The sequence below is a fragment of the Typopeltis vanoorti genome, chromosome 24 (assembly GCF_054136105.1).
Source record: "Typopeltis vanoorti isolate ZY-2024b chromosome 24, IOZ_Tvanoo_1.0, whole genome shotgun sequence".
Taxonomy (NCBI): Eukaryota; Metazoa; Arthropoda; class Arachnida; order Uropygi; family Thelyphonidae; genus Typopeltis; species Typopeltis vanoorti.
Window position 1 is genome coordinate 89,663,021 of NC_143572.1, and position 22,422 is coordinate 89,685,442.

Here is a 22,422-nt window from a genome sequence, read left to right on the forward strand (position 1 = left end):
GCTAGAGGCAATTTGGCTGTCTGTCGTATTCTCGTCTTCTCTACTTGGCACTTTGCATGAAAAGCTCGTGTATTATTATTATGAATTACTATTATTAAATATATAAAATATAATATAATTAATTATATTTTATTATATAATAATATAATTAATATAAAACTATTATTATTATTATTATTATTATTATTATTATTATTATTATTATTATTATTATTATTATTATTATTATTATTATTATTACAAATATACAAAGCACTATGCCAAAATATACTAAGATACGCGATAACAACGTATATGCTTTCTGTGCACCCTACAAATTAAATAGATTAATGTCGCTACAGAATAAAATGACAAAACTGATCTTTTGGGAACAAAGAGAAAATCACGACCTTATAAACATTGCAATGGCAGAACGCAAAATACTGACACAAAACATTTATGTCACTATGCAGCCTTGCTAAAACATTATTTCGATGCCAACTACAGGACAGTTAGAAATACATACCGTATAACAAGACCTCAGACTACTAATTATATCACATATAAATACAATAATCACTACGGAAAGGCCACGCGAAACTTCTACATCCCAGTGATAAACAAATTACCTTTTGAATACAGAAACGTTACAAACTACAATAGCCTGAAAAGAGCTCTGAGGACATACTACGAACAAGAAACACGCACCCAAAATACCAGACAAACTTAATGAAACACAATATATTCGCTCAGGCTTCCAGTTCAGCGACGCATCAATACATTCCAAGTTATTGTGTGTGTGTGTGTGTGTGTGTGTGTGTGTGTGTGTGTGTGTGTGTGTGTGTGTGTGTGTGTGTGTGTGTGTGTGTGTGTGTGTGTGTGTGTGTGTGAGTGAGTGCGCGCGCACGAATTTCTCAATTATAGATTTCGTAGCATCCCAACACAGCAAAAAAAAACCCAATACATAATAACCAACAGGTGTCATCCTCAGATAAGCTTACATATAAGCTTCGAGGATGAAAGCAAAGAAATTAGTTCTCATCCAAGATGTATCATATGTAACCAAATGCATGTAATGTACGTATCACATGAAAACCAATGTAGATAATGTATGTATTATGCATTATATGTAAACCAATGTACGTAATGTAAATATCACATGTAAACAAATGCAAGTAATGTATCATACGTAAACAAATGAATGTAATGTATAAAATAACTGTAACAAATGTATGCAATGTAAAAAAAAAATTCTTTTAAAAGTAAAGCATGAGTTTACACCGTATGTTTGTGAAAATCAGGAAAAATTAATATTTAGATTGCATATGTGTAAATACTGTTGTATAATCACACCTTTTCAAACTTGAAAAAAAATAGTAAACCACAACATGTAATATTATACAACTTATGTAACTCTGAACAATATAATTGTAAATTATTATTATGATTGTTATAAATATATAAAAAAACTGTTATCATCATTAAAAAAAACTGTTATCATCATTACTATTTAAATCTCATTATATGTAGCACAAAGTGCTGAACCTTGTAAAATAATATACTGAATAGATGATCATTGTACATATGTAAATATTTGAAAGAACAATAAAAAAAATTATTATTATTATTATTTTGCAAGAAAAAGTTGCATTGTTGCTAAAATTTTAGCATATTCATATAATTGTTCTCAGAGATAATAAACTATTATTATCTCTATAAGGACTTGAACGCACAGCAAGACAATACACCAATCTTCCTATCCGAATATTTAAACCATTCAACCAGAATCTGTTGTACCAAGCAAGAAAAGTAAAAATGGAAAAAAATTACCAATTTTTGTGGACCAGAGATGCCAAGATATTCATAAGGAAGTCACAAACTTCAAAGCCGATACAAATTAAATGCACAGAAGACATAGAAAGGCTGCCACTGTGAAAAAAAGCCTTCTCTGATCAAAAAGAAGACCACGATAAAAATGAAAGTGAACCATCAAGACAGATGCAATAACACAGAATATATCGGCAATTTCACTTTGATCAGACCTTTCAGATATCATTCATTTGACCTCCCAAACATCTGCCTACTGCCAACACAGCAACCAAATCAATTATATATATATATATATATATATATATATATATATATATATATATATATATATATATATATATATATATTATTGATTTCGTATTTTTGATATATATATTTAATAATATATCAAATAATTATTGATATATATATATATTATTGATATATATCAATAATATAATATATATATAACCAGTATCACCCTCAGATAAGCTAATTACAAAGCTTCGAGGGCGCAGTTGAGTTACATCCCAGCAGTAGTATTTATCTAACATTATTCACTTAACATTCTGTAATGAATTCTAGTAGTAAACAGAAAATTGTGATAGTAATACTTCAGTTATATATTTAAATTTAAAATTATATATTTAATTTAAATATTTAAATTAAAAAAATTATTATATAAACTGCAACATAAGTAATATTGTTTAACTTGTGAGTTATTAAGTGTAAAATATTACTATGATTATTATTAATGTCAATTATACATAATTATACACGCTTTTTACTCTTGTGTCAATGAGAAATTCTGCAAATGATAATGATATTACGAGTAATTATAATTTTATTGAACCATTTTGCAAGAAAAAGTTGCATTGTTGCTTAAATTTTAGCATATTCATGTAATTGTTTTCAGAGATAATAAACTATTATTATTAAAAAAAATTATTATTATTATTTAACAAAAAATTCGAGGAGTATGACCATTACATACTGTCGTGACGACCTTTTCCGTCGTGTTCTAAATCTATCTAGTTTCAAGTCACTTTTATGAATAATACAACTAATTACGAAATGATCACCGATCCAAAAGTAGGGAAATTTATATTTATACTGCGCCACCCTATTCTTAGATTAGTCTATATAAATAGTAGGATCAGTTCTAAATTAAGTTAGCAGTCATCTCATTAGGCCAAATCATCTATTATCATTTCTACTTGGGGTTCCCGCAAGATTCGAATGTTTATGAACGGTGCAATAATAAGGAATTCAGGCAAACACAATATTTAGATCAACAAAATAAAACATTTAATATATGATATGGTTAACAAATACAAGAACTCTATTTTAAAATGGAACTATACAATTAACTTAACACATCTTCTTAGGTCACTGATGCTAATTCAATGTTCTAACTTTCATATACTATTCACAGTCTCAAAAACACAAATCTTCTTATCTCAAGTTAATATAACAATTTCACATCTTATTCAGTCTTCACAAATCTATCAGCTCAATGTTTATATTCACCGCAGGCAATAAACTACGTAAGCTATATTCCAAGCAATTATATTCCGGACCTTGAGCATCAGAGAAATATCACAGTTAATGCTAAAATAGACAAACTTATACAACTACTCTTACCAGATAAATTCTTCAATACATCAAATTATTGAGAGAGCACTTATGAATTAACTTAATTAACGTTAGCGGAACACACATAATAAAAATCTCCACAGTTTAAACTATACTACTGTTAGTCGCACTTCACTATTCCAAATAACAGTAATTAGGTACTGGTATCTTCTCTTGTTCACTTTTCTCCAAGTAATCAATATAACCTTTTCCTAGGGCAACTTAGAATTTAATCGTAATCCAGATTAACTGGAACTAATCAGAATTTTCGCATTGACTGTCCAGTTTCCTTTTTATCTGATTACGACATTAACCTTTCTTCATAACAATAGCTGACTTCGCTTATAATATTAAACTTTATGTTTCACTACTTATAGGTTCACTTCCGAACACTATACTCATAAATTTCTGCCCTATGGATTCTATAATCTTGGTTCCGCAAAACTCTCTCCTCCCTCGCTTAATAATAATTCTTCTCTACCTCTCTGTCTTATCTCTGACCTTCCTTCTCTCTCTGCTCTATCTATGACCTTCACTCCCACCTTACTTTCGAACGCCACGCTCTCTTCACTCGTGGTTGTTTACGCGTGCGTCTCCATGACAACAGACTAAGCGTAAACATTTCGCTAATGTAATGTATGCTCTTTTACTACTACTACAGTGATTACATAACATTGAATATTTCACAAATAAGAACAACAAAATATTTAAGCTACTTCTTTAACTTTTTGATTACGTATACAGTTAAATATAAATTAACACTTTACGTTACACCACATATATTTAGTTATACAAAATTCTATACATATTATTATTTTATAAATTAATAGCAGGTCAGGTTTTCAGTAAATATTTAATTAGTAATTCTTAATTAAGTAATAATAAACAATTTTATATAAACCATGATTAATATTTAAATAGGCAATGTTAAATATGAATGAAAACAATAAATTACATAACATAGCTTCATTCACAATTTAACATAGGCTCACCCTTTCTTTGAAAAATTTTTATTATAAGAAAAATTTTTCTTCTGACACTAGGCTCCTTTAAAATAAAACTGGATTACATATTTCCTTTTCGATTTTTCAAGTAATAGCCAGTTTTACTGAAACTTGGTTCTTTATTATGTTTTGTGCCTTTATTCTCTTTCACTTTATCATCAATTCTCTTATTACTATTATTATCACTTTCTGCATCTCTTTCAAGTTTGTAGTATAGGATTCTCTTCTTTGAATTAAATTCACGTTCTCCATTATTAGAATTAAGTTTTTGTTGTCTCACATCCTGGTGGTTTGTTCTACAATATAGATTAGACATTTTACCAAAATTGACTTCAACCTTTAGTTTGCTCTTAGTGGTAACTTCTGATTTGGGCTTTGTCACTACTACTTTTTGTTCATCAATAAGAAAAGGAGTATCAGATTGAATGTGTACATGAGAGTTATTACCACTATCTCTATTAGATGATTGATTCACAGCTGATTTTTCTTCAGTAGATGGTCCTGATTCAAGTGGCAATCTAAGCTGTTTTGTCTGATACTTAGACTTATCATAATTATGAATTTCATTTCTTCTAGTACATCTCCTTCTGTTCATCAGGGTTATTTCCTCCTTAGAAAAGTCACAAGAAAATTTATATCTTGCTAAGAAGTTTGTTCCCAAGATAATGTGAGAACTTAGATTGGAAGTAGTGGGGACAACAAGTAGGTCTTGCCACACGTACAGTCCAAATTCTGGCAGGTATATTCTTGCTCGAAGCTTTTCATATGCCACAAAGTTTGAGTCTGAGAGAGAAGTAATCCTTACAGGTTGTCTCAGCTTGGCAGTGCTCTTCCACAGTTTGTTTTTTAATGTTAGGAAATAATCCATCCTGATGGTAGAGGCATTGCATCCTGTATCTAATAAGATGTCACATTTAGAACCCAGGATTTCTCCTCTAACTGTCATCATTCTTTCATTAGGTGCCTGGTGTTTCTGAATTCCATTATTTCTTCTGTGGTTCACATATCCAAATTTTGAATTCCATCTGTTGTTATAGTAATTTTCTTTGTTATGGAAGCAGTTCCTGGCATAATGTCCAACTTTGTTGCAATTGTAACACCTAAGAGGATTTCCTTGCTTTATCTCTGTCTTGGATTGAGGAATAGCAGACATTTGTTGTCTAACATCATTTAATCCTCGCATTACCCTATCTAGACTACTTAAAATAGGTTGACTTTGTTGTTCAATTTGATGTTTGATCATCTCATCAATTTTATTTGTAGTGGGATTTTGATTTTCTTGAGATTTCAGAGTAATAGCTGATAACTGTCTCACAACTTCATTAAGACTATCCATTATAGGCTGATTTAACTTATTCACTTCCTGGTGAATTAAAGTTTTTACTTCTGTCATCAGTTTCCTGTCCAATTGTTCTTTACTCTCTGTCACGTAGTTTACACTACTTGAATTTTCTCCAGTATTCTTTGCTTTTCCCTTTTCAACTTTACTTCTCCTTTCTATTTCTGATTGGTTGAATGAACTATCAGTTTTATTCACGACATTCACAAGACTTGCATTAGTTGAGGGATAAAGGTCTCCTAGTATTTGTTCTTTTTCCTTAACACTTTTGAGACACTCTTCTAAAGTAGAAATTTTCTTCTTGTAGGCTGTTTCTCTTAATTCTTGCCTAACACCTTGTCTAAATTGTTGGAACACAGCCCAATCTAAATGAGGTTTATCTTCACCAGTAACATTCAAACTGTTGGCCAATGTTAATAACCAGTTGTGAAAATCAGTAACAGTCTCTTTATCCTTTTGAACAATTTTCTGCAATTTCCACAAGTTAGGACCTACACTTCTAAGTTTACAAAATTGAGACAATAAGGTGTCTTTAAATTTGGAATACTCAAAAGTTTCTCGAAGTATTGGAGAAGAATGCAAAAATGTTTTTGCTTTACCTACCAATTTACTTCTAATCAGAACTAGCAATTGAAAATCAGTCCAACCTGCAATTTCTCTAAGTTTTTCAACATAGGTAAAGAAAAATAGTACATCATCTGATTCTTCACCTGAATATTGGGGAAAAACCTGTTGCGGGTTTACCGTACGAAAGAATTCACTGTCATTCATTTCAGAGCTTGATGTGACAGCCATAGTGATTAATAAATTACTAATTCTATTAATACAATCTTTCTACTTTAAAATAAACTTTTATCTTTGCCTGACTCCAGATTATAACCAGTTCACTGTGATTTATTTATTTCACTTTCTAAAATTTCAGGGAGCATTTCTATGATTGTTATCACTAAAACTAAACTCAATTTCTTAACTTATAGTTGTTAAATTCAATTCTTATCGATTAAATCACATCCTGCCGACTGCGCCATTTGTCGTGACGTTCTATTTTCATGTTATGTTCTAAATCCGCCATCTTGGTTCAAGTCACTCTTATCAATATAACACTTAATCGCAAATTGATCACCGATCCAAAAGTAGGGAAATTTATATTTATACTGCGCCACCCTATTCTTAGATTAGTCTATATAAATAGTAGGATCAGTTCTAAATTAAGTTAGCAGTCATCTCATTAGGCCAAATCATCTATTATCATTTTTACTTGGGGTTCCCGCAAGATTCGAATGTTTATGAACGGTGCAATAATAAGGAATTCAGGCAAACACAATATTTAGATCAACAAAATAAAACATTTAATATATGATATGGTTAACAAATACAAGAACTCTATTTTAAAATGGAACTATACAATTAACTTAACACATCTTCTTAGGTCACTGATGCTAATTCAATGTTCTAACTTTCATATACTATTCACAGTCTCAAAAACACAAATCTTCTTATCTCAAGTTAATATAACAATTTCACATCTTATTCAGTCTTCACAAATCTATCAGCTCAATGTTTATATTCACCGCAGGCAATAAACTACGTAAGCTATATTCCAAGCAATTATATTCCGGACCTTGAGCATCAGAGAAATATCACAGTTAATGCTAAAATAGACAAACTTATACAACTACTCTTACCAGATAAATTCTTCAATACATCAAATTATTGAGAGAGCACTTATGAATTAACTTAATTAACGTTAGCGGAACACACATAATAAAAATCTCCACAGTTTAAACTATACTACTGTTAGTCGCACTTCACTATTCCAAATAACAGTAATTAGGTACTGGTATCTTCTCTTGTTCACTTTTCTCCAAGTAATCAATATAACCTTTTCCTAGGGCAACTTAGAATTTAATCGTAATCCAGATTAACTGGAACTAATCAGAATTTTCGCATTGACTGTCCAGTTTCCTTTTTATCTGATTACGACATTAACCTTTCTTCATAACAATAGCTGACTTCGCTTATAATATTAAACTTTATGTTTCACTACTTATAGGTTCACTTCCGAACACTATACTCATAAATTTCTGCCCTATGGATTCTATAATCTTGGTTCCGCAAAACTCTCTCCTCCCTCGCTTAATAATAATTCTTCTCTACCTCTCTGTCTTATCTCTGACCTTCCTTCTCTCTCTGCTCTATCTATGACCTTCACTCCCACCTTACTTTCGAACGCCACGCTCTCTTCACTCGTGGTTGTTTACGCGTGCGTCTCCATGACAACAGACTAAGCGTAAACATTTCGCTAATGTAATGTATGCTCTTTTACTACTACTACAGTGATTACATAACATTGAATATTTCACAAATAAGAACAACAAAATATTTAAGCTACTTCTTTAACTTTTTGATTACGTATACAGTTAAATATAAATTAACACTTTACGTTACACCACATATATTTAGTTATACAAAATTCTATACATATTATTATTTTATAAATTAATAGCAGGTCAGGTTTTCAGTAAATATTTAATTAGTAATTCTTAATTAAGGAATAATAAACAATTTTATATAAACCATGATTAATATTTAAATAGGCAATGTTAAATGTGAATGAAAACAATAAATTACATAACATAGCTTCATTCACAATTTAACAATACAGTTCAATAACCAGAGCTCTGAAAAAATGTCAGGAACTGTGCGAGAAATAAAGACGAAATTAACAGTAGCGATAGAAACGCAAGAAACACTCCAACGCGAAAATCAAGAATTGTGGAAAGAAGTAATCACACTCAAGTGTCAAATGTAACACATGCTATAAAAAGAAAGAAAAAAAGAACTTCAAATTGAGGGAATAACGAAAGAAAATTCAGAAGACTTAAGCAACATAATGCAACTGATCGGCAGCAAAATTGAAATTCAAATCGCAACCACAGATATCACCTATATCAACCCACAAAAAAATAAAGAGAGACCGCCACCAATCATCGCTCGTTTTACCAACAGAAATCTGAGAGACTCCATTCTTACAGCAAGCAAGAAAACAATGCCGACAACAACGATCCTAGCTGATAAGAAACTCCCAACACCAATCTATATAACGGAACGCTGGACTGCATACTTCAAAAATCTTCTATACCAAGCAAGGAAGACAAAAACAGAGAAATACTACAAGTTCCTGTGGACAAAGAATTCCCAGATATTTTTGAGAAAGAATGAAAACACTCGAGTATACATAATTAGAAGAAATACTCATTTAAAAACTATATAATGGAGATCTCAAACATAGGCGAACATATCCAGTCAGACAACATAAACTTCATGGTCTTTGACTCTTTGAAGAAATGGTCAGACAACATTTCCACCAACACCAACTTCACTATCATACACACAAATATAAGAAGTATAAACAACACTGGCTTACATTGATAACACAGCTCAATTATACAATGATAAATATAGATGCGCTAATACTAACCGAAGTTGCAATAAACGACACAGAAATTTACGCATAGAACATAAATAATTATCAAACCTACAACTTATCTAGACCAAACAAAAGAGGAGCTGGCATTGTGGCATTTGTCAAAGAAAAATACAATGTGACTGAAAAACAAACTCAGAACATGCGGAAACCCTAATTTTGGAAATCACAAATAGCCACAATAGTATCAAATACACAATAAACACAATATACAGACCCCTCAAATCATAATCCACTCAGTTTTCTTCACTAGTTAGAAACATGGCTAAGCGGCATCGAACCGCATACAACACACAAGCTCATCCTAATAGGAGATATTAACATAAATACTCTTGACCACGCTTCTTCAACCACTAACACATATCTTGATATACTAAGTCAGTACAACATAAACCCTACCATTAACTCCCCAACAAGAGAAGAAATACTCAATAACTCACTAACACAATCTGCATTGATTATATCAACATACGGCTCCCATCCATACATATAAATAATCAGTAATTAACGTAAAAATTTGAACACTTTGAAAATTCACTACTTTGTCTCAACTTTGTTTTATTACGTTTCCTACCCCGCCCCCTCCCACCACAAAAGTTGACAAAACTCGATCATGCTAAAGAGCATTGTCGATAACCAAGTAAAAAATACAGACTGGAATTCCTACTTATAATAAACTATCCTGTAACATTATACGAGAATTTTCAACTAAAGTTCACAGAAATATACAAAAAAGCAACAAAACCTACATAAACAAGGCGACAAACAGACAAATCCATGGATAAATGACGACATACTAAATACTATTACTGTAAAAGAAAAATCTAGGGAAAAAACTTAAAAATTCACCCAGTAACACACACATTTACAAACCTTATACAAAAACACAAGAAATAAGCTAACAACAAAAATTCGTAGGGCAAGAAGACGCTACTACTTCCAAAAAATTCATGGAATATAACGACAACATTAAGCAAACATGGGCTACACTCAACGAATTAGTAACCCGAAAAAAGAAAACTTCAGCACAAGATTTTATTGCAAAAAGCTCCCCACCCCCCCCCCCCCCCACCCCCCCCCCCCCCCACCCCCCCCCCCCCCCACCCCCCCCCCCCCCCACCCCCCCCCCCCCCCACCCCCCCCCCCCCCCACCCCCCCCCCCCCCCACCCCCCCCCCCCCCCACCCCCCCCCCCCCCCACCCCCCCCCCCCCCCACCCCCCCCCCCCCCCACCCCCCCCCCCCCCCACCCCCCCCCCCCCCCACCCCCCCCCCCCCCCACCCCCCCCCCCCCCCACCCCCCCCCCCCCCCACCCCCCCCCCCCCCCACCCCCCCCCCCCCCCACCCCCCCCCCCCCCCACCCCCCCCCCCCCCCACCCCCCCCCCCCCCCACCCCCCCCCCCCCCCACCCCCCCCCCCCCCCACCCCCCCCCCCCCCCACCCCCCCCCCCCCCCACCCCCCCCCCCCCCCACCCCCCCCCCCCCCCACCCCCCCCCCCCCCCACCCCCCCCCCCCCCCACCCCCCCCCCCCCCCACCCCCCCCCCCCCCAGCATTTGAAACTATGGAAATTTTTGAGGATGTTAAAATTTCCTTGTGAGTCTTTGATAATTCAAAGCCAGAAGAGCTCACGAGCACGTAATAATTATAGTCACCCCTCGACTTACGTCTGGGTTCCGTTCCATACGTCAGGACGTAAGTCGATACATTAAATCAACAGAGTTATAGGGATTAGGGACTTAACCGTAATAATTATACTGTCGTTTTAATTTTTAAACCTTATAAAACTATACAGTGTGCTGCTGCCACTATAAAACAGGAAATTAATCACCAAATATTCCTCCACAATCACATCTTCATTACCTTCCCTGTGTGAACGATCAGGCTGTGGCTCTTTTCGTGTAACCTTTGTTTTTTTTATGAAAATGTCCAATATGCTTTGCATATTCCTCTTCTTCTTTTCATCATAAATTTGTTTATAGCTAGCAAACACATCATGTACTTTCGTTTCTATTATTAAGTAGCGTTCAACATTGGGGTCCATGTCTTCAGCCATTTTGAGAACATCGCTAATTGCAAAGAACATTTCTGAAAGATCCTTCACTATACATTGTTGAACTACCTCTTCCTTTTCTTGTTTTTTCTCTTTTGCAATAGTTGTTCCTCCAGTTCGACTAATTCTACGTTCGTCAACTTTTCAGGAGAATTTCTGTATGACTTGAATTATGTCGTCATCATTCACTTGGAGATTCAGATTGTTTGCTAGGCGCACTATTACAAACTTCCAAAATCATGCATACACTTTTTTAAATGTCTTTTTCCATATGCCACTCATACATTGAGAGGTCACTTCGTCACAATCCACAGCAATATTTTTAGTAGAATGATAAATATTGAATGTTTTCCAGATTTGTATGATAAGAGTCTGGTCATTTCCTTCAGTGGCAGAAATGGCTTGTGAAAAAGTTCTCCGTAGATAATAAGCCTTAAACACTGCAAGAACTCCCTGATCCATCGGTTGGATCAAAAATAGTGTTTGGAGGGAGAAACATGACCTTGAACTTGGTGAAGATCTCCGCTATAAGACGGATGACCTGGAGCATTATCTAGAATTAATAAAAATTGAAATTCTACATTTTCTTTCAAACAATAGATAGCTTTTTATTTTCCTCGCATATCAGTTGATTATAGCATCCTCAAACAATGTTTGAGTCATCCATGACTTCGTTTTGCTCCGATAATGAACTGGGATTATGCTTTGTAATGTTTTTGAAGATTCCTGGATTCTCACTGTGCCATATCACAAATGGTTTCAGTTTATATCCAGCCACATCACCGGAAACAGAATCGTAATACGGTCATTAAGAGCTTTGAAACTAGGTATAGATTTTTGCTTTTTTGGATGAATGTCCGCTCGGGCAATTTTTTCCGAAACAAGGACGTCTCATCCATTAAATTATTTAATGTATCAAATATTTGCTGTGGCTAATGATTTTCCTGCGTTATAATTTTATCTGATTTTTCCACAATCTCCTTGGCAGCCTTCTCAGCACTTGCAGATCCATACATTTTCACATTATGTAGCGCAAAACGCTGCTTGAATCTCATGAACCAGAAGAAGCCGGAAGAACCAGAGCCGGAAGAAGCGTAGAATTCGTTGTCATAATCGGGTTTTGCTTTCTTCTTCAACATGTTGAAGCGACTTAGTGCCTTAGCGGATATGGTCGCAGTGCTAAGGGGTATGTACTTTTGGTTCAGGTCTTCTGTCCATGATGCAAGTAGTTTTTCCATATCACCGATAGGACCTTGTCGTTGCTTCGTCACTATCGTCGACTTAATGGAAGCAGATCCTTTCACAGCATCTACAATTTTATCCTTATTTTTCAAAATGGTCGTCACTTTAGAATGAGACCATGCGAAGTCATGTGCGATCACACTGACAGGCGTACCAGCTTCATGGTGCTTTGTTTCAAGATCAATTGCTCGCCTCTTTTTCTGTGATTCTTCACTAGGTTTTGTGATTGTGCGTGTAGGGGCCATGTTGCACAAAAAATCGCGAAATATTTAACGATAAATACACATATAACCCATTTTCAAAACAGAAAATCAACAGAGGAACTGTTGAAGACACGTTCCGAATGCCGAGAGAGGTAGCCACTGAAAGTGCTTTTGCCACTGTGCATGCTTTAACATGTGCTTGCGTCTTATTTAAAAGTATAGCCTAAATCTTATTTATTCCCTTATGGGATGATGGACGTATCTTCGAGAGAACGTAACTCGAACGGACGTAAGTCGAGGGATAACTGTATAAGAAAAGATGACATTCGGTGAGTTTTAATTTTGTAATATTTAATAACGAGATTACTCAAGTGGCATATGAATCATTATTTCAGTGAAGTTATCTTAAATTAAATGTATAACAAAATTTTCACATATTTTGTACATGAACGGAAAGGAAAGAACTAATTAGGAAAAAGAATTACGAATATCTTATTGTCTAACGAATTCACCATGTCCTATAGTCAACGTGGTCTTCCTCTTAAGAAGCTGTCAACCATATTATCTCAAGGACGTTCCTGATAAAATCTCAAGACCACTTCATCTGTTAGACTCAAAGTATATTTTCACTCGATCGACAAACTTTGTTCCTTTCTACTCTTTTCAAAGCATATAATTCCATCTTTAGTCTACCAAGGTGTTTATCAAATTTTTTGCAATTCAGCAAATACTGAAAACCAAACGTCTGATTTTCATACAGTGTGAATGATTCGATAGCTTAAAGAAATGGAAAGAATCTTTGAAAGATGTAACAAAACTTCTTAGTTTCAAATTGATAAATATGTAACGCATCCATAATCAAAGAAGACATCTACATTATTTATTGTAGCTGTACATTTGGCTATGGATTTTGTCATGGAACTATCAAAAATTCATGACTCATTTATTGCGTCATCACCTGAGCTAACGAGAGGTGATCCAACCAAGGTGTTCTTCTCGGACGTTCATATTTTCTTATTGGGAAAAGAAAAAAAAAAGAAAGAAAGAAATGTCTGTTCGATCAGCGCTCGTTATCATTATCTAATAAGCGGTTGTTCTTTACCTGAATGTATCTTTGTGTGTAATTCGAAATCGTTATTTACAAAATACAATATCCATCATCAAATGCGATTTTATTGTATTCATATGGTATGTCTGCATTCTTGCTGATGTTTATGATGTTTTCACAGAAAATAGCACGATGTCAACCTGATACCTGATTTTAGACCCCATAAAATGCAACACTCATCGACAAAAACATTAAGTTAACTGAACTTCGTGACTGATTACGAACGACTAAAGCAATACGATGAGATTTCGTCTGTAGAAATTGAAATGCCCAGAGAAGTCACTTTCCATCCACGGCTGCATGGTAGCGATGGATGTGTGGCTAACTCATAACTCACTGACGTGATTCGTTGTTGATTGGAATTGCGCCATGAGCAACAAACCTGTGTGGAAAGTTGACTAGTTATTATGTCTGCGTATGTTCATCAGGCCAGTGTTACTTTTTGCGGATGAAAAAACCCTGCCGGCTCAGAATGAAACGAGCTAACTTGTAATTCAGCTCTTTTCATGCGGTTTCTGGAGTGTCTGTGACTAAATAATCTCTCCAATTGTGTAGAGATTATTTAGTCACAGAGATTATGTAGAGATTATCGGGAAGAAAGAAGTGCAAAATGTAGGGTTTGAAATTGCCAGGCAATTAACTCGAGTACTCATTGAAGAAATGAATATGTACTGATATTGTCAGTAGAGCATCACCTACAGATGAAAATAAAAAGCTGTGTAACGATTCTTCGGGTGCCAGAGGAGATCCAAACAGATATTGAACCCACGGGCAATACCCACTAAGCTACGGAGAATCAACCTATAATCGTTATCACTCGATATATGTTTATGCTTTTAGTTTTATGACTTTTAAATTTAATTTAAAAATTTAATAGATGCGTACGTAAAATAATCAGAACATTTTTTACAGTAAGCTGAAATTTTGTTTTATAAAAGTATTACATAAAAAAGAAAGATTTTTCGAGATTACGAACATTCAGAATCAGGCTTTTGTCCGATTCTGAATATTCCAGGCTATTCATGCAAATAGCTAATTCGTGATTCCAATAGTTTACAGAGAAGGTTTTGAATTATCAAAGATTCGGTAACCGATATTTTTATATTTCCACACTTACATTGTTCTGTTCCTTGAATGAGAGAGATCCAATAGGAAATTGTTTCAAAATGAAAGATGTTTCTTCAGCCTGAATAGTAAAAAGAGAATTTATAGTTAGCACAACACAGAGAAGATAACAAAAAATTTCAGGAATGAAACTTTCATCTGTACAAATTAAATCACAAATTTAACCGAATTTGTCATCTTTCGTCATTTTCAGATAGCCAGTTTCTGTTTTTCATTTCAGGACTGATGAAAACCAATTTTTAAATTTAACTTTTATCTTAATACTTTGCAATTAAAAATTAAGGGTTATGTTCTCTTTTTCGTGACAAGGACTTTCTTCAGCTAAGAAAAAATTTAATCCATGGCTTCAGCAATGACAGTACTTCGTACTCTTCTTAAGTGACGAATATTTCAATTTTTTCAATGATATATATTTTTAAATAATGATCTTCCCTCATTCATTCTGTATGGAAAGACCTGTGTTCAGATTCCTTCTATGATGCGGAGAATGTATATCGGAGCTTTTCGACTAAAATACTGCTCTCGCTATCAATTCGATTTTAAAACATAAACTACGCTATAAAGAAATATTTGTGAGCAACATTTATTTAAAAGGTACTCACCTCATCTCTCACTTTCTGCAAAGAACGAGCAATGCACACCATTGTCAAATATTCGTACATAATGAAAATGCCAAACAAAGCTTTGTGATATGAAGACACTTCATTGTGAAATAGAAGAAACCCAAAAAAGCAGCACTGAGCGGTGTTTGCAGCATAATTGAAAGACAGAGCCACAGAAAACAAATTGTCTGTTTCCTTGACAACAAAACAACAGGTCATGTACATCACTCGAATCTCTTGGAAATTCATAAAGGAAATATTTTCTTTTGTTTCTTTTACTGTCATATTTACAACGTTAAAAGAGTACCTCAAGAAATCGGCAAAATAGGAGATCCAAGAAAAAAATACGATTGTTGGAATAATCATATTATGAAACAGATTATTCCACTTATTATGACAGTTGCCATATACGGGATGTTTGTGGACTGCTTCAGACTGAATGAAAATTCCATTTCGTATTCTATAATGAAGAAGGAAGCCGCAAATGACCAAGGAAATAGCAGCATATTAGCAGAAATGATTACTAAAACAATGTTACTTAATCTGTATGGTGTGGTTCGTTTACCAACCAGATCAGTTTCAAGCTTGCAGTATTTGTGTAGCAGATTTATCATTTGATTTCCCTTGAAGTACATGAAGAGACGTACGAACACGTTCCAAACGAGAACGTCGGCAAGAATAACGGAATGTACGTATCTTGAACTTGCACTCTGAAACTTTGATACCAAAAAAAGGTACAGCGAAATTTGTGGTATAACAATAACGCAGAGCAGCAAACCGTAGAAAGTTTGAGTACTACAAACTCGAATGCTGATTCTTGAATTAACAACATTGGATCTAAATAAACCTTTCAAGAAGCAAAGACCAAATAAAGTATGAAAAGAAGCTAGAAAACGAAAACCGTAATAAAAGTTTTTACTCCTTAGATCCCTTTATATGCTTAAAAGAGGAAGTTTACCCGTTTTCCTGCAAACCTTCGGATATTATTCAAAACCACGATCCTCCTGTTGTACAACTTTCAAGTGAGTACGAGAGTTTTTAACTGAGAGGTGAAGGCCGTAAGTGGAGAGAGTCAGTGCTATTATTGAAAAGGTAGAAGTTTACTTTGGGTGGAGCTATTTTTCGATGTCTAGAATCTTTTATGATACAATGTGTATTCACTAATTGAAATATGAAAAGACGCAGATGTTACAACATCGGCAAATTCTCTTTTTAGTAACATGTGAACTTTCATTTTTCGTAGAAAATACAAAGTTCAGTTATTGATGGCTTTTAGAATGTTTACGTTCATGTTTCGGAGTGTGTTCTCTAGGTAAAGTTCAAAATAGTTTTCTACTTAAAGTAAATTTACTCCGTTGACCAAACAATAACGAATTTGGAAGTCTAATGGCTCCTTCCGAAGTTTCTATGATATATGAAGGGTGTTAACTGTTTACTACCTTCAAAAACTGAAACATAACAGATGAATTGCTGCGTTTGATTCTCTTTCAGAATCGTACAATTTGAACCCATTATGGTTCGTCTCACTGTTCAATAGAAAGAGGAATCAGTGTTTGACAGCGTCTTCGCTCAATAAGCTGCTGGTTTGAAGGACAAGGTGGCCTTCATGATTGTAAACGTTTTTGGGATTTTGAAGTGTTTCTGAATGCTTAACTATTATCACACCTACAATACTGATATAATATAGTCTGGTTTCCCTTAAGTGAAGAACAAAGAGATAAAATACGATAACTCAAAAATGTATGATGATTTTTATTCTGAGTTTAAATGTTAACTTATTTGTAAATAAATCGTTTAATTTAGTAACAAATGAGGACTCGAAACAATAGTCAAACACAAGAAGTCAAAATAAGATTATGAAAGTGCCTCAATAAGTCTTGCAGTCACCCCTCACAGCAATACAACTCTCAACACGATGCCTCATGCTCTTTATAATGGTGTGCAGAAACTCAGTTGGTAATAACAACCATTGCTCCTACAGAGTTTTCCTATGCTCCTTAAGGATTTGGGGAGGTGAGGGGAGGGAACTGTTGAGGCCACTTATGGACAGGAGGCGGGGTTCCTTCTCTGTGGGAGATATGTTTGCGAGTCCGCTACCACTCACTGCATGTCCCAATTCTTCTTCTTCAACTCTTCCTCACAAAATACAATGAACCGAAAGAAATGCAATTTTACTGCACATCTCAAAAATTCTCCCGCAGAAAATTGTTCAAAAAACTCATTAAAAAAATCCAATCCACAAATCCTAACCAGAAATCCAATCGAACAACCCACCAACATTAATTCTTTCAAAAAAAAAAAAAAATCCATATCTACTTCACCAACATCTGTGGTCTAAACAGAAATACCAGATTTACTCGAATACAACTCGCACTTTTTCCCAAAAATTAAAGTTAAAAAATCGTGGTGTGATATATATGCGAGGATTTTCGGAAACTAAAGTTTTTCAGGAAAACACTAAATTGCCGTTCATAATTAAACCCTCAGTATTCACTATAATTTATAATTGCTCACATTATTTATAAAATAAATGCATTTAAATTTTAATTATCAATGTTATTTATGCGATCGGCCGCTCACCTTCACGACGCAATATATTTGAATCTTTAGCAACAATGCTTCTGTAATAATTAAATCAAACAGTTTCGTTATTGCTTGTCGTTTTATCATTTCGGAATCGTTTCTGCTTACGTCAATATCGCACATTAAACTCAATGATTGTAAACTCGCGCCCTGCTGCTCGACTGCCAGGTTTTTCTGCAAAATCGATGAATTTGAGTTTAAAACCAGCACTGGAACTTGTACGTTTTCTCCATTTTTCAATCAAAAATTACAGTAATTTACACGACTTGATATGCGTAATGAATAATCCTTCACAAATGACAAATAAGTAGTAAAAGCGGATAGCGAAACGCACAGCAAAAGCAGACCGGTAGAGATGCTGCACATGTGAAGACCTGTATACGATTCTTCTTCTTCTTCTTCTTCTTCTTCTTCTTCTTCAACCTTTTGGTTCTGTCCACTGCAAGATGAAGGTCTCCCCCATGGTTTTCCAGATCACTCTCTCATCCATCTCACTTCTGCAATCCGAAATATACATATTGCTCCATCCATTGGCCTCCACTCTGTTGTTTTTCTAGTTCGCCTCCCGTCACTGCATCTGGCAATATGGCCAGCCCATCTCCACTTAGCCTGTTTAATGTATTTTACAATATCCATCACACCTGTTTGAGATCTTATCCAGGTATTTCTCTTCCTATCTCTTAATGTTATTTTTAGCATACTTCTTTCCATGCAATGTTGTGTTGTTCTCAGCTTTTTGTTTAGGATTTATGTTAAAGTCCATGTTTCTCCTTTATATGTTAGGACAGTAAGTATGCACTGGTTGAAAGCTCTTCTTTTTAGACTCATAGGGATATTACTTCTGAATATGTCTCTCATTTTCCCATAAGCCATCCATCCGAGGTGAATTCTTTGTTCAATCTCTTTTCTTTCGCACCCCTCAAAGGGTACCATTGGCCCAAATATACATATGAAGTAATTTGTTCTATTTCATGGTTTCAAACTTTGACAGTTCTATGGTTTATGTATTTGTTCATCATTATTTTGTTTTTTATCTATTTATTTTTAATCCAATTACTCTGGAGGCTTCATTTAGCTGATTTAGCCTTTCTTCCAGATCTTCAAGATTATCTGGTATCAGGACAATATCATCTGCAAATTTCAGATGATGCAGCCTTTCTCCATTTATGTTTATTCCTTTTGATTCCCAATCAAGGCTTCTAAAGACTTCCTATAGTGCAGCTGTAAATAATTTGGGAGATATGGTGTCGCCTTGCAAGATGCCTTTTTATATTGGGAACTTTTCACTGTTTTTATATAATTTAATTACAGAAGTTGCATTATTGTAAATATGTTTTAGTGTTTCAATATATAGTTTCTCAGTTTCCTAGGTTTCAAGGTGCATTTAGTGTTGCATATGTTTTAACTGAATCAAATGCTTTTTCATAGTCTATATAGGCCAGACATATGGGTTTATTGTATTCAATTCATTTTTCAATATGCTGTCTTAATGCGTGAATATGGTCCAAAGTATTTAAATTCTTTCTAAATCCAGCTTCTTCACAGGATTGCATTCCCTCTAGTTTAGATTTTATTCTATTATTTATAATTTTCGTGAAAACCTTATATATGGTGGGGAGTAGGCTTATAGGTCTGTAGTTTTTAATTTCTTGCTTATTGCCCTTTTTAAAAATTAATATTAGAAGTGAATTGTTCCAATTTTTTGGAATTTTTCTCTGTTTTAGGCATTTATTAAAGAATTTAGTCTTAAGAAGTCTACCATAATTCCATCTTCTCCTGGGACCTTTCCATTTTTGATTTCTCACAGTGCCATTTCCACTTCGCCTTGTAAGATCTCAGGGGTATCGTGTTCTTCCTCACTCGAGTTATCCATAGATGATTCTTGGATGTCCCGGTCTTTGTCTTCATAGAGTTCAGTATAAAATTCCTGAATTCTTTTGATTATTGCATCTCTATTTTTTATAAGTTCACCATTTTTTCCTCTTACAGCAGCTATTTCCTTTGTTCCAACTGATAATGTTCGTCGTAGGACCTTCATATTGTTTTCTATTGTTTCTTTAATTTTTCTAGTATTATATGATCTCAGTTCATGTTTCATCCTTTTACGTATAGTTTTACAAATTTCCGCATAATCTATTTTATTGGTGTCATTCAAATCTCTTTTCATATCTCTTCTTTTCTTCATCAAATCATCTAAGGTTTCCTGTCTTAGTTTTTCCTCTCTTTGGTGCCTTTTTACATCTCCTATTTCTAGTGCACAATTCAAGATAGATTTTGTTGATTTCATTAGCATCATCGATGGCAGTAGCTGAGTTTAACTTTTTTAGTTCATTTTTGAGTGATTCTCTATAACAGCTTTTATTGTGGTAGAGGTTTTCTAGATTCACTAAATTGGACTTTTTTCTTATGAGCTTATTCCGTTCCCATTTTTTGTTGATCCATACTTTTGCCCTTACTAGTCTGTGGTCACTTCCAGTATTAAACTATTAAGCAATTCGGTATTATTTATTATAGATCTTCTGATGGAGAGGATGAAGTCTAATGCATTGTAAGTTTGTCCATTTGGACTTCTCCAAGTCCATTTTCGGTTGATTTTCTTCTTGAAAAAGCTGTTCATAATAAAGAGGTTATTTTCTTCTGCGAATGTAATGTCTTTCTCCTCTTTCATTCTTCTGACCAAATCCAAATTTACCGATAGAGTTCAGATGGTCATCTCTTCTAATCTTGGCATTAAAGTCACCCATTATAATTATGTAGAATTCTTTAGAATTATTTAATGTGGATTCTAATGTTTCATGGAAATCTTCTCTCTCTTCATCTGGATGATCAGTAGTTGGGGCATATATTTGTATAATTTTCAGTTGGTATCTTTTATTTATGAAGACTTAGTTCAGCTATTCTTGATGTTATTTTATTTTATTTATTGTTTTTATTTATTAGGAATTCTACACCACCAGTTGAGTTTCTATCACATTCAAAGTGGTAGATGTCCATCTTTTAATCGCATGAGAGTTTCTTCTTTCCTTCTTATCTTTGAAAGGCTCACAACGTCCCATTTTATATGGTCCAATTCCTTCAACAGTTCTTCCAATCTATCATCATCCCGTAGCGACCTGCAGTTATATGTTCCTACTAATATCCTTCTATCATTGTGCACTGTAGGTGGACTTATTGTAGCTAGTGGAGACTGTAGCATATTTTTCGACCTAGACCCTCTGCCTAAGTCCAGGACATGTCCATTTTTATGCTTGGCGACGGACGAGCCAGTATGTAATTTTCCTATTTTATTCATCATTTGCATTGTAATCATGGGGAGGTATTTGGCCTTATAGCACCATGCTGGCCAGACGGATTGGTGCCTTACAATAGTGCATAAGATGAAATGACACAGCAAAATAGGAAAGATTCACCCCTAGCCTTCGAATACTCTAACAGCATTGGGGGTAAGGAGCAAGAAGAGAAGAAAGAGGCAAGGAAGGAAGAGAAGGGACCAGTCTATAGATAATATAACAGATGTATATTAGATGAATCAAGTCCCGCATCAGGTACCTCGGATTTGCCATGCCTGTACTCATTAAAGTGAGCCCCTGAGATGTGTATATGATTGGTGCGGTATTAACGAAAAATCGCAAGACTCAGAGAGAAAGGCAATCCCACGATTGTTGATTTGAAATGCCGATTCTCTTCATTCGAATTCCAAAATATCTGAAACTGCCACAGCAACGATCACTGTCCATTTCTTAAAGCTTTAAACTATTTTCGTATGTGAGGTATATGCGAAACGTTTTATTTATTTATTATTTATTTATTATTATTATTTTTTTTTTGTAAAGTAAAACCACGAGTGGGAGATATACGCGAAGGCGATTTACATTCGAGTAAATATGGTACAAACGATGTCTACCACCACCTACATTCATCTAAACCAGAAGTACTATTCCTATCAGAATATACTGGCAACATCAACTGGCAACCTCCAGAGCCACAACTGATTGACCTCAACTGCCCAAATCTACACGTTACACAGCTCTTTCCGCCACAAGGGCGACACTTGTGAATTCATCAGAATCGACATACCTGCCAGAGACAGCAAATCTTTGAATCCCTCATCCCTCTCTGTTTGATCTACTTTGGCTCAAAATTTCTCAGGCAAACCCATTTGCCATTTTCATATGCTCCCTCTATTGCTTTCCAAACTTCGTCAACCACTTCGACCCCTTCAATTATCTCTCTCTAAAGCTTCAATTTCTGCATT